We start from the raw sequence: 13,072 nt of genomic DNA, 5'->3' as shown, positions 1-13,072 counted from the left end.
TCATCGTGTGAGCACATCGTTACTCGACAATTCGCGAAAGAAGGAACACAAGGGGAAAGATCGTCTAGTCACATCGGAAATCATCGTGTGAGCACATCGTTACTTGATGCTTCGCGAAGGAAGAAACATAGGGGAAAATATCGTGACGACAATCGATGTCGCCGCATGATCGGGGGAAAATGCTCATCGCGCGTGCTTGCGAACATCGATGTTGGAGAGGGAGAATCGTGCTTCGCGGCATCGGGAAACATCGATGTCAACCTGACATCGGAAAACATCGTGCTCACATCGAAATTCACGATGCTTCGAAAAGGAGGCCAGTCTAAGCATCGGATCGGCGATGATTGCACAACATCGATGTTTTCCGATGCATCGATGTATCGCCCAGTCCTAGTGGGGAACAATATCAGTGCTGCCTTTAAGGATAGCAAACAGGGATGCTAACTGCTCCGCTTTCTGCAAAAGATTTAATAAAGTGGTAGTGAATAAAATCGTTACATTTGTAGGAAAAGGATAGTTACGCCCACATTTTAAAATTGCAGCAACAAGTTTAATTTTAATTTACTTTATTTAACAAAAGCTGGGCGTCTGCTAAAAGTTTAATTCAGTCAAGGTGCATTTTATATGATACTTTTGATATTGTAGTGGTGGAATTGTAGTGTATATTTTTGATATTGTAGTTGTGGAAAAATGACTTAAAATGAAAAATACTAAAGTAAAAGTTACTTCAATTTCGTTACCACTAGAAATTACTTTTTTAGAAAGCGGAGCAAGTTGGCATATGGCTAATTATTCTACAAGTTTAACGGCAAGTTGGTGATGGCTAATTATTCGCAGGAATGCCACAGGTGACTAAAAACAAAGGGAAAAGTTGAAACTCAACCCATTTTTATTTATTTATTATCCTTTAATTATTCAATAGTAATAACTACCACTATAACTTACGTTTCAAATTATTCGTATTAAATTAACAGAAACATATTAACTGATCATTAGTGATGTGCCAATCGATTCATTTAAATGAATCGATTCTTTAGAATCAATTCACTAAAATGAACGGTTATATGAATCGATTCTTTGATTCTTTTTTTAATGGTCGTTATAATGGAAGTCTTTATAAAAGGTGGTTGTACAAATTAGTTTAGACTGTTTTAGTATTTGAATTAGTTGATCTAGGTCAGGGGCTCTCAATATTTTTCTTCCATGGAACTCTAAATAATTAACGTTCTTTCGGCGGAACACCTGATAAAAGTACTATCTCGTGTAGCCGCTGTAACCTTTCCACGGAACCATAGGGCTTTACGGAACACCAATTGGGGACTATTAATTTTGATCTAAGGCTCTAGGGTGCAGAAGCAGAATATTCCAGTTAAGTGATCAGCCGAATGTGGCTAAAAAAAGTGCCAACTAGCGGAGCCCTTGCAATTCTTGACGGAACTCTAGGGTTCCATGGAACACCATCTGGGAACCACTCTTTTACATCTTACACTCTAGGGGGCAGAAGTTGAATGTTCTACTTGGGTGGCTATAAAAGTACTATCTCGTATAGCCGCTCTAACTTTTCCACTTAGCCATTGAGCTTTCCGGAACACCAAATGGGGACCATCAATTTAGATCTTGGGCTCTAGGGTGCAGAAGCCAGTTCCAGTTAAGTGGTCAGCCGAATGTGGCTAAAAAAGTACCAATTAGCGAAACCCTTGCAATTCTTGGCGGAACTCTAGGGTTCCATGGAACACCATTTGGGAACCACTCTTTTAGATCCTATACTCTAGGGGGCAGAAGTTGAATGTTCTACTTGGGTGGCTATAAAAGTACTATCTCGTGTAACCGCTGTAACTTTTCCACGGAACCATAGGGCTACCCGGAACACCAATTGGGAACCATTAATCTAGATCTTGAGCTCTAGGGTTCAAAAGCAGAATGCTCCACTTGGGTGGTTCAGTTGAATGTGGCTATAAAAAGCACTAACTAGTGGAACCCCTGTAATTCTAAACGGAACCCAAGGGTTCCGTTAAACACCATTTAGGAACTGCTAATCTAGGCAATGCTAATAATTTTTTTAGAATTTTAATATTTTTGTTTTTTTTAAATATTTGTTTGATTCATCAATTTTATTAAAAAATAACTATTTTTTTAAAAAAAATTGTTAATATAAAGAACAATAATGAATAATAAAGATATTCGTAAAAAAATAAAACGGTAAATTCACTTAAAATAATGAAAAAAATTCAAATTGTATAACGTGAAACAAAATAAAAAAATAGTTCAATTGCGTTTTAAAACTTAAAAAATTAAAACTTGAAAAAGTGAGAGGATATGAATTGATATTCAATAAGTTTGTCTAAAAGTATTCCTAACAAAAAAAAAAAGAAAAGGGGGAAAAAAATAAATAAATGAAATAATTAAAAATATCCCTCCCCCCCAGCAGTAAAAGAATATTTACTCTAAATACTCACATTTTTCGCAATAAACAGTTTTTCAATCATTAAAAAAATAAATATTTTTTTTTTTATCTTTTCGTTAAAAAAAAAAACTGTTTTTTTTTCTGAAAATTTTTAGTTACTTGCCCCTTTTCATAACCCCCATCCCTCTGAAGGCATCTTTTAATTTCAGGAAAAAAAATAATAACGAAAAGAATCGATTCGTTTCTCAAAACAGTTCTTTTAATGTTAAAAGATATAAAACCGCTCAAATGAATCATTTAAACAGTTCAGTGAATCGAATGCAATGTTAAAGTATAGGAAAACGACTCAAAAGAACTGATTGGAAATCCAAATCAACTCTTTGAGCCGATATCAATGTTAAGAGATACGAAACGACTCAAATGAATCGTTTGAGCCGATTTCAATGTTAAGGGATAGGAAACAGTTCAAAAGAATCGATTCATTTGGCTTTATGATTCTTTTAATGCTAAGAGATAGGCAAACAGTTCAGTGAGTCTTTTATTCGACTCAATTCATTTTCAACCAATCAGAGGATCGTTCATTTGATTCTCGACTCTTTTTCTCTCATTCAGTTCATTTTCAACCAATCAGACATTTGCATTCATACGTAAGTTCATTACCCAATCAGCGCAACGGTTTCATTTTCTATGGCGATCGCTCCTTGGCATAGAATAAACGATAACATAAAACTCTGCTTTGCTTCATATTTACTGAAATTTATAAATTGAAAATTAACCGTACGAATGAAAAAATTCGCTCTTTAATATTTAAGGATTGAAAAGTAATATCTGAGCTTTACAGCATCAATATCTTTTTTATTTGAAAGTAAGAACCGAAACTGGAGAAGACAGCTTTTCAGTTGTTGTTGCCATTTTTAAATTGTTGTTTATCAATAGAATTTATTAATTTCGTAGATGAAAAGAAAAAAAAAGAGAGTGATGCATACCTTTCACTGCATCAGAATGCAGTATGCATTGCATTAATAGCATTTTCAATTCCCTTCATCCTTCAAGTGAGTTCATTTTATTAATCACCTCCGGAAACCGGTTGTGCGCAAGCATTGACATCGGGGTCATTCTCATTGGATGCGATTTTTCCGCTTGCGAAAACTCTCACACATACGAGTAACTTATTGGCAAGTTGTTCGCATGTAAATATTTTCAACCAATCAGATTGTCATTCACATGATACTCGAGTGAGAATGTACCTGTGTCTATTCGACTGAGTTGGGATTTTAGCAAGCTCCAATTGTATAAACGAAATGCTGTATCAAATGCATATGCGGATGTTTAGTAAGTATAAGTACTAACTCTGAATAAGCTTATAAAGTGTAGAGTACAAAATATTGTCAAAAAAAAAAAAAAAAAAAAGAATCGATTCTTTTTCGAAAACGAACTTGATGAATCGATTCACAAGAAAGAGTTGATTAAAATATCGATTCGTTCGTTTTTCGCACATCACTACTGATCATAGAACTGCCAACTCCGATGAATGGTCCGATGAACCAGGTTCTCGCTATTTCTACCGTTCTACCTCATATAGTAAACAGAAATAAATATGCTAATTATGATACGAATTTTAACCTTTCTTAATTAAATTTTGAATTTTACTTTTCGCAATTTTAGTCTCCCGTGGCAAGCATTCGTAAAAACAATGGGGAATTCGCTTGATTTTTTTTTTCATGATAATGTTAAAAACACTTAAATCCACTAAATTTAAATCACTTAAATTTAAATATCTCACCAAAGAAATTTGAGAGTTCTACAATTATTATTATAATTTCTTTTCTTTTTTCAGATAAAAAGTTATTCTAGTGAGCAAAAACATATTGAAATGGTTTCTAAAAACAAGAAATATAGTTTGTAACAGGGCTCGAAAAACCACCCGTCCTCGACGGTCAAAAATTCTCCGCGGACAACGAGTTTCTCGAATCCGACGTCCGCGCGGACGGTCATTTTCCCGTTAATGTTCGTGATACATTTTCAATTTTTGTTATCTTATAAGAGTCTTGTAAGTTACAAGACAGCAAAATGACCCACAATACAGCAACATACTGCGCATATATTGATGTTTTCTCTGTCTGGGAGTACTGCAGCGGTTGATAGGGGCTTTGCAGCAATAAACTTACAAAAAAACACAATACGTACTGGTCTTAAACAAGAAGCTTTAAAAGCAATTATGAACATCTACCTAAATGGAAAACCCCTTTCAGATTTCTGTTCAGAAACCTCTGTAAATCATTGGCTTGATTGTGGAACTGGCAAACGTCATATTCGATTCATAAAACGCTGTACCCTCGGATAACTTGACCTTTGTCGTTTTAATTATTTCATAAAAGAAATAAATTATTTCATAAAAGAAATACTAGGTTACTATTAGTAACCTAGTATTTCTTATATTACTGTGTAATGTAATCCTAGTAACGATTAATTCATTGTGCAATTTATATAAATGTTTGTAATAATTAGGAGAAAATTATATTTTTATTTATTTAAAAGCGACGGGTTAGTTTCAACGGAGGACGGGTGCATTGTTGGACAAGCCGTCCTCGGGGACGGGTAAAATTTCTGAGCTTTTTCGAGCCCTGGTTTGTAACATGAATTTTGCCACCAATTTAATTATTTTGTAGAACCACTAAAAACCTTGATAATTAAGTCTACTCTCACTTATGTTTTTTTTTTTCCGAGGAATCTTTTGCGTGACATTTTTTGCTGATATTAGCGAAAAACCGGGTACTATGCAGGTGGTACTTTAGTGCTCACTTTACCGGGGTACTAATCAGGCTGTTAGTACCCCGGTAAAGTGAGCGGAAAGAAATTTTGTAAACAACCATTTCATTTCTTTCTTGTTTCCGCAGGAAATGAATGTTCAAACATACTAAGACTAATTATTTTCTAGCCATAAAAAAACAGTCTTGTGTAAACTTATAATAATGTAGTTTATAATTCATATTAATAAGTATTGGAAGCATAGGTACTTTATTTTAACCCAAAACAAACTAGTTTTGAAATTATTTAAACCAGATCTTTCTCTTTTCCAGAGCACAGACGGCCTTGATGTAGTTAAAAAGAGATATTTCAAATTTCGTCAGCACTTTTAAACTTTATCACGTAAAATATCAACAATTTCATATGCATGATTGCGATGTTTATATGCCGCAGATGTCAATTTTATTTTAAATACAGTCCATTAAAACAAGAATCAAATATTAATGAACTAAATTTGTGTACCCCTAACGAAAAATCTTCCCGAAAAAAGCCGTAAAAGTTAGCAGCAATGGTTAATAATTAAGTCAAAATTTATGAAATCACTCAAAATATTGCTAGTTTCCTTTTTAATTTTTGTAATCATTTAACTTTTTTTTATTTCAAACACTAAAAATTCTCTTAAATAATAATTCAAATTTAAAGTTACGTTTGCAATATTAATTAAAATCAATTTTCAGCTTACGAGGTTGTAAGATCCAAATTTTTAAAAATTTTGTGATTTTTAATTTTTATTATTATTTAATACTATTACTTTTCAACCAAATAATGATAAAAAAATGAATTTTACTCACTATAATTATATTTAACTCATTAAGATTTTAATCAATTTTGCTTTTTCCTAGCATTAAACTTAAAATGATGAATTTTTCTCAGTGGTCATTTTATTCACGCTTGTTTTAACTTAAAAATGATATCTCTCAAAAACCATTAAAAATAAATGTATTTATAAAGAAAATATACATTTTTAAAAAAATACTTTTAGATTGTCGCCTTTGTTGTATTATTGCAATATTACTTTTAGAAATATTTCTTCGCGAAATAAACAAATAAATTATAGATTAGAAAAAAAAATTTAATAATAAAAAAAAGAAAAGTATGCATTTTATCGATTTTTAAGATTATTATTTTTTTTAAAAAAGCATTAAATGTTAACGCTAAATGGCTGTTAATTTTAATAAAAAACTCTTTTCTTTTTAAATTTTATAAAAAAAAAATTTTAAACAAAGAGCAAATGATATTAAAAACTAATTTAAATACGGAATTTTTTATTCAAAATGAATTAATTGCTAATTTTAAAACGTGACATTTCCAACAATCTCAAAAATTATTAACATTATTTATAAAATCTTAATACTATTCTTAATTTCGAGATTTTTTGAGGGAAAAAAAACAATAATACTGAAGATAAAATTAAAAATGTATATTTTTTATTGAAAACATCTTTAAAGTATAAGATTTTAAGTTATATAAAATATTATAAATTAAGAGATTAAAATATTTAAGAACACCGTATAGAAAAATATAATACAATTTATATTTAAGAAATTCGTTTAAAAAAAACTTAAAAACGAAGAGATAATAATACTGAATCAAATTAGAGTACTATAATTTTTTTAAAAATAAATTAGTAATTACCTAATTGCTAATTATTTACCTAAATACCTTCAGAAATATACAAATAGGAGATAACAGTAGACATGTTTATAAACATGGGCACATGTTCTTGAGCACTTGAAACAATTTGACTGTTATTTTTTATTTACATATATCCGAATAAAATTTTGAATCGTATAATACTTTAGTCTCTTGGGAATATTTTTTTAAATTAGTAATTATTAATTTAATCTATAACATTTCCAAGTATATCAAAAATTAGCAGAAATTCCTAAAATCTTCAAATTTTTAATTTAGACTTCTGAGAAAAAAATAACATTTTTCAAATAATACTGAAGATTCACAATTAATACTGATTTTCAATTGATACTGAAAATTAATTAGAATTTAGACATTTTAGTTTTAAAAAAAATTAGCAAAATTTTAACTTTAAACTATAACATTTCCATTTATTATTTCACAAATTATTTTAAAAAATTTAAAAATAATCATTTGAAGTTTAAATATAAAGCTTAAACATTTGAAAATGTTATTTTAAGGTTTAAAATAAGATTTTTAAAAAATATATAAGAGTAAAGTATGCAATTTTAAAATTAGAAATTTAACAAAATATACAATTTTAAAGTTAACAGCAAGTAAAACAGAAGATAAATTGAAATATGGATATTTTTAGTCAAAATTTATGAAAAAAATATTAATTTTTAAATATTTCCAGTTGCATCAAAAATTCGAAATATCAATTTTTAAAATATTTCATCAAAACAAAGACTTTTTTTGTTTTGTCTATAAATGATATAACATTTATATAAGGCGTAGATGAATGTTTTTTTGTAAATTTATAAAATGACAGAACAACAGTTTAAAGAAATTTAAAAGATAACATGCACTTAGATATGCACTTAGATACAAAAGATAACATGCAAAAGATAACATGCACACGGGTGTCCCGGACCCGTTAAAACAATATACATTTTACAACTAAATTTCAGGTAAATAAAATAATTTATTTTTGTTATCACTTACCTTAATTAAAATTTCAAGATAATTGCAACTTAATTATCCCATTTCTTATCATCTTCTATGTCCTAATGAGAGTGAGCGATAGAATAAGGAATAGGGCATGAAAATAACCGAACACGGGCCTTACACAAATTCAATCTTACACAAGGCCATAGAAGAAAACCAGTTCCTGAGTGTTCCGAAAAAAATAAACTAAGTAGGAATAATTTTTCGTCTCGGAATAAGCTTATATTTCTGCAGAAAAACATACTTAGCTTACATTTTCGTAATTTTATACATTTGATCGGTATTCTTTAACCGTATCGATTTTTTCCCCTCGACCTGAGGTATAGATTGTGCTCTAGTTCTAGGAATGCGTAGTAACCTAAGAAGCTACAAGTTATAGAAGAAAATCGTCTGCAGAAATAAAAACATTTGAGAAAAATCTGATATTAAAAAATTTTGAATTTAAATTTTTAAAATATGTATCAAATATTTTCGTAAATACCGTGTTTTTTGTTTTGTTTTTGTTTTTACATATTCACTAGATTTTGTTTTTACATATTCACTAGATTTTTTTTTTTTTAATATTGTTAAAATTACTTTCCCGGACGTGCAAAATTCTGATTATTCCTATTTTTCACCCCTTCTCCTGTCTGGCATATATTGCATAAGCACCTAAAAAGGGTAGGTGTTCGTAATTTCCTTACTTTAGCAGACAAGCGATGAAATGGAATTCATAAAAGCAAAAAAATATGCTTACGTAATATTTCAACAGCTCCTAACTGATTAGGAGCTGTTGAAACATTACGTAAGCATACAATAATTAGTAAATACAATAATTACTTACTAAACGCTACTCGAATTTTGACAAAAATCCACATGGTAAAGGATAGGACGAATAAACAGTAATAGGAAGAAAAAAGTCAATTATATTTAATAAGATTTAAATTATTTGATCAATAAAAATTAATTAAACTAAGTTAACTTCTTTAATCAACTAGTCATACTCATTTTATTTAGAGAAAGATAAAAAAGAAAAACTCCCAAATTGTTGTACATGTGAATACAATTAATATAAAAGTTTATAACATCGTTTATAAGCACCATATTGAAGGGCGTGCAATTCTGCTTAAAGTGAATAATGCCTGATAATATTAATGCTTTGTTAATAATAATACATTACGTCTACTCCAACGTTTATTCATAATTCGTAGTTAATATTAATTTATAACTTTTTTGTTAATAATCCTTTAAACTTCTGATTTATACTTTAAACAAAAATGTTGATAACGGATGTAGATATTAGGGATAAAACGAGTTTGTTTACTGAAAATAGGTTTCGGGTTCGGACGGGAAGAGATCCATGATAAAATTTTCATAAACTTTTTTACTACTTTTAAGCAAACAGTTATTAAACGCAAAATTTATTAAGTATAAAAATTTACAGTAATCTACTATTTCTGTTAGGTATTTTTACTTTGTGAGGATATTTATCAAATAACTTTTATTTAGCTTAAAATTTTGATTTTCTTTCTCATTTTAGTCATCTTGGAGTTCTTTTCTTTTCGCTTTCTCCTTCACAGTTTAGCGATAGAAAAGGTTTTAATTTACTAACTCCTTTGATTAGTTATGTACTTTTTTTGCGTCGCACTAGAGCAGTGTTTCCCAAAGTGTAGTACGCATACTCCCAGGGGTAAGGGAACAATTTAGCGGGGGTACGCGTTCTTATGCAAAATATCTTGCAACAAAAAAAAATCTCAAAATTTTTTTAAAAAAAACAAAGCTAACCATGAAATTTTACGATTACGTACTTTTCTATTGGCTATTTTTTGCAGAGTTAACAATAAATAATTAATGGTGTCAACAGCCAGTTGTGCTTTTTAACTTTCATGCAATTTTTTATAGTAAAAAATACATTCATTTTTCTATTAGTGGTACACAGCGTTACGAAAAATTTAGAAAGGGTACCCAAAAGTCATAAGTTTGGGAAACACTACACTAGAGCTGCACAATGGGCTATTGGTGACGGTCTGCGAAACATTCAATGATTCTAAGACATGTCATTGCAATTTTGATCCTCAGCAGAGGGGATAGCTCCCCTGCTTTATTAGCCCGACGACCTGTGAGCGAAATCGAGCTCTTTACGGTAGAACAGTTTTACAGGACCGATACTGCACACCCTCGGTTCCTACGCAGGCTAATCAAAGTAGTCACCCATACCGCAGCCTCCTTTGTTTAGACATCAAAGGTCGAGTGACGAGACTTCAAAATTCGGCGTTCATCTGATATATATCTCGATTTCTAAGTCAGCGGTTCACAAATGTTCCGCGGATCCTTAGGGTTCCGTGGAAGATTGAAGGGTGTTCCACGAATTAGTACTTTCTTTAAACAGTGATGAGTTTTAAAACTTCTGATTACATTTAGACACAACCTATAATTCTTAATTCATTTAATCTTTTAGTTGTCCTACGAAATTATTTCAAGTAAAATGAAAATGGCATTTTTTAAAAGAAAATACATTTCTAATAACAATATATTGAACAAATAATGTAAAGAACAAGCTTTTATAAAATATTACATTAGTATTTCCTATCGCGGTTTCCAAAATAAAATAATATAATTAAAAAGTTCTTTTTTTCTGGAAAAAAAATTAGAAACTACGCGTAAAAAATTTTTTTTCTTCCTTTGGAAATTTTATTTCTCAAAAACTATTCATGCAACTTCGTTCAAATTTCATCATTTAAAACGGTGTAAAAAAATTTGTGTAACCTACAGTTCAAAAACATCTCAACCATTATTTAATAAAATAACAAATAGTTATTAAAACTTACTTTTTACATGAATGGTCTAGTATTATCTTCGGATTTATAAATTTCATATCTCTATTCAATAAGTTTTCGAACAGTTTAAAAATTTCGTAATATATATCAAAAAGGTGAAATTAACATTAAAGGTCCCGTTCTCCTAACTGTTTTGAAAGAATATGTTCTCGATATTTTAATAGTCAAATGTCCGAATCCGTCGAAATAAGGGTATGTTTAATCAGATTAATGTATGTTTTTATATCCGTTTAACTTAAGGGTTAGCACTAATTAATGAGTACATTTAAGGTTACGCTTTTGGACCACTAAGATAGATTTATGAAAATCCGATCATTAGAACTACAGTTCTTTAGAATATCTTATTCCTTTTGCTCTCACTATACATTCATACGCTTTCATACATAAGAAAAATACGCTCATGCATGAAAAAATTTCATTCGACCATGTATATTGTAGACTAACTTATATCTAGAGCCCGGAAGTTCAGGCAAAATGCCATAAATGCCCTTTTCTGCCTTTTTTAAACGTTTTCTTCTGATAATGCCTTTTTCGTTCCTTTTGTTCATAAATGCCTATTTCTGTCTAATTTAAAATTTTTCTGCAAAGCTTTTTGTGCTTTTGACGGAGCATAAACGCAAAATGAAGAAATCTTGAAGTACAGAAATGGTTGACTGTCATCCGACGTATTGTAATGCATTTATAGAGATTAAGACTTTATTCCTTTTGTCTTATTAATATTTTCTCTCCGTCTCTTCGTGGCGTCACCTTCGTCGTGGCATCAGAAAACGTGGCGTCACCTTCGCCCGATGCGCTTTGCGAGGAGAGAGAAAGGGAGTGAAAAGATTGGAGTTATTTTTACATACAGTCAATAGAATTTATTCTTACTTACGGCCCATATAGTCCCGTATAGCCTACACCATCGAATAACTCGTATGCTCTCTTATCTACAAAACGAATTCACCAAGCTGGTTGAGCACATTGTAGCAGGAGCACGAAAACGTTTTCTAGTACTAGTTATTTCTAAAATGCCTAAAGTAAAGGCCTGCACAAGCAAAAAACTGGACAGTTTTGTGAAAGAATTTGGGTCGGATGTGTTTTCTACTGATGGGAGCATTCTGTTTTGTAAGGCATGCGAGAAGTCAGTAAATTTTGAGAAGAAGTATTTTATATCTCAGCACTTGGAGACATCTAAGCATAAAACAGCAAAAGATAAAAAAGATGGGAAAACACCGACTCTGATTCCCACCTGTTTTCAATTATCTTCTCGCAAATCGGAATTTGCAATGGATTTATGCAGATCATTTGTAGATGCCGGCATTCCGCTGTGGAAACTTGAAAATAAAAGTATACGAGCTTTTTTGCAAAAATATACGAATCAAGTGTGCCCTGTGAATCAACTTTAAGGAAAACTTATTTAGATGGCTGTTATACCGAAGTTCTTAAAACTATTCAAAATGAAATCGGAACGAAAAACATATGGCTATCTATAGATGAAACGACAGATGTAACTGGACGATATGTTGCGAATGTTATTGTTGGTGTTATGGACCCATTTGAAAAACAAAATTTTTTTGTTGACATCTGAACAGTTGCAAAAGACTAACAGTACTACAATTGCACAGTTGTTTACTAATGCACTGGCTTTACTTTGGCCAAATGGTACTGAGCATGAAAGAGTGCTATTATTTCTTACAGATGCAGCCTCCTACATGAAAAAAGCTGGAAATGCCTTAAAAGTTTTATTTCCTAATATGATCCATCTAACGTGCCTTGCTCATGCATTGCACAGGATAGCAGAGGAAGTAAGAGGTCTCTATCCTGAGGTAGACTCGCTTGTTTCTAGTGTGAAAAAAGTATTTGTGAAAGCCCCTTCAAGAGTTCAAGTGTTCAAAGAAATTGCACCAGACATTCAATTACCTCCTAAACCGATCCTTACGAGATGGGGAGCATGGATTTCAGCAGTCTCATACTACTGCACAAATTTTGAGGAAGTTACTGGAGTCCTTACCAGCTTTTCGGATGAAGAGGTAATCCATAAAAAAAGTAAAAATCTGCTTAGTTCTAAAATAAAAAATGAACTGACTTTTATTTCAACTTATTTTGGGAAGCTCCCTGGAGCTATTGAACACATGGAAAAAAGAAATATGTCTTTGTCCGAGTCACTAAAGAGTTTCGACAATACTATTGAAGAACTAATGTCTGTGCCTGGACCATCTGGTGACATAATAAGGAAGAAATGTGAAAACGTCATCTCTGCAAATACAGACTTTGAATGCATCAAGGACATTGCAAAAGTATTTTCTGGTGATACTACAGTTGAACTTACCATGGCAAGTTGTTTTAGGTACGCGCCCATAACTTCTGTCGAAGTAGAAAGATCCTTCTCTTTGTTTAAAACTACATTGACGGACAGGAGACAAAA

At 31.1% G+C, this 13,072-nt stretch overlaps 1 protein-coding gene across 1 annotated transcript in view; it reads right to left on the bottom strand.

Annotated features, from left to right (window-relative positions):
- The window catches only part of LOC107441782 (major facilitator superfamily domain-containing protein 12), a 46,563-nt gene extending 38,574 nt beyond the window's left edge, over positions 1 to 7,989 (bottom strand). The window contains exon 1 of the mRNA XM_043054356.3: positions 7,850 to 7,989. The gene's annotated coding sequence lies outside the window, so the exon portion shown is untranslated. The remainder of the gene's footprint in view (positions 1 to 7,849) is intronic.
- Between the last annotated feature and the right edge of the window lie 5,083 nt (positions 7,990 to 13,072).

This window comes from Parasteatoda tepidariorum, chromosome 9 (genome assembly GCF_982258835.1).
Source record: "Parasteatoda tepidariorum strain Cologne lab strain chromosome 9, Ptep-v5.0, whole genome shotgun sequence".
Lineage (NCBI taxonomy): Eukaryota > Metazoa > Arthropoda > Arachnida > Araneae > Theridiidae > Parasteatoda > Parasteatoda tepidariorum.
The sequence above is the reverse complement of the archived record's forward strand: the minus strand, read 5'-3'. Positions and strand labels throughout refer to the sequence as shown.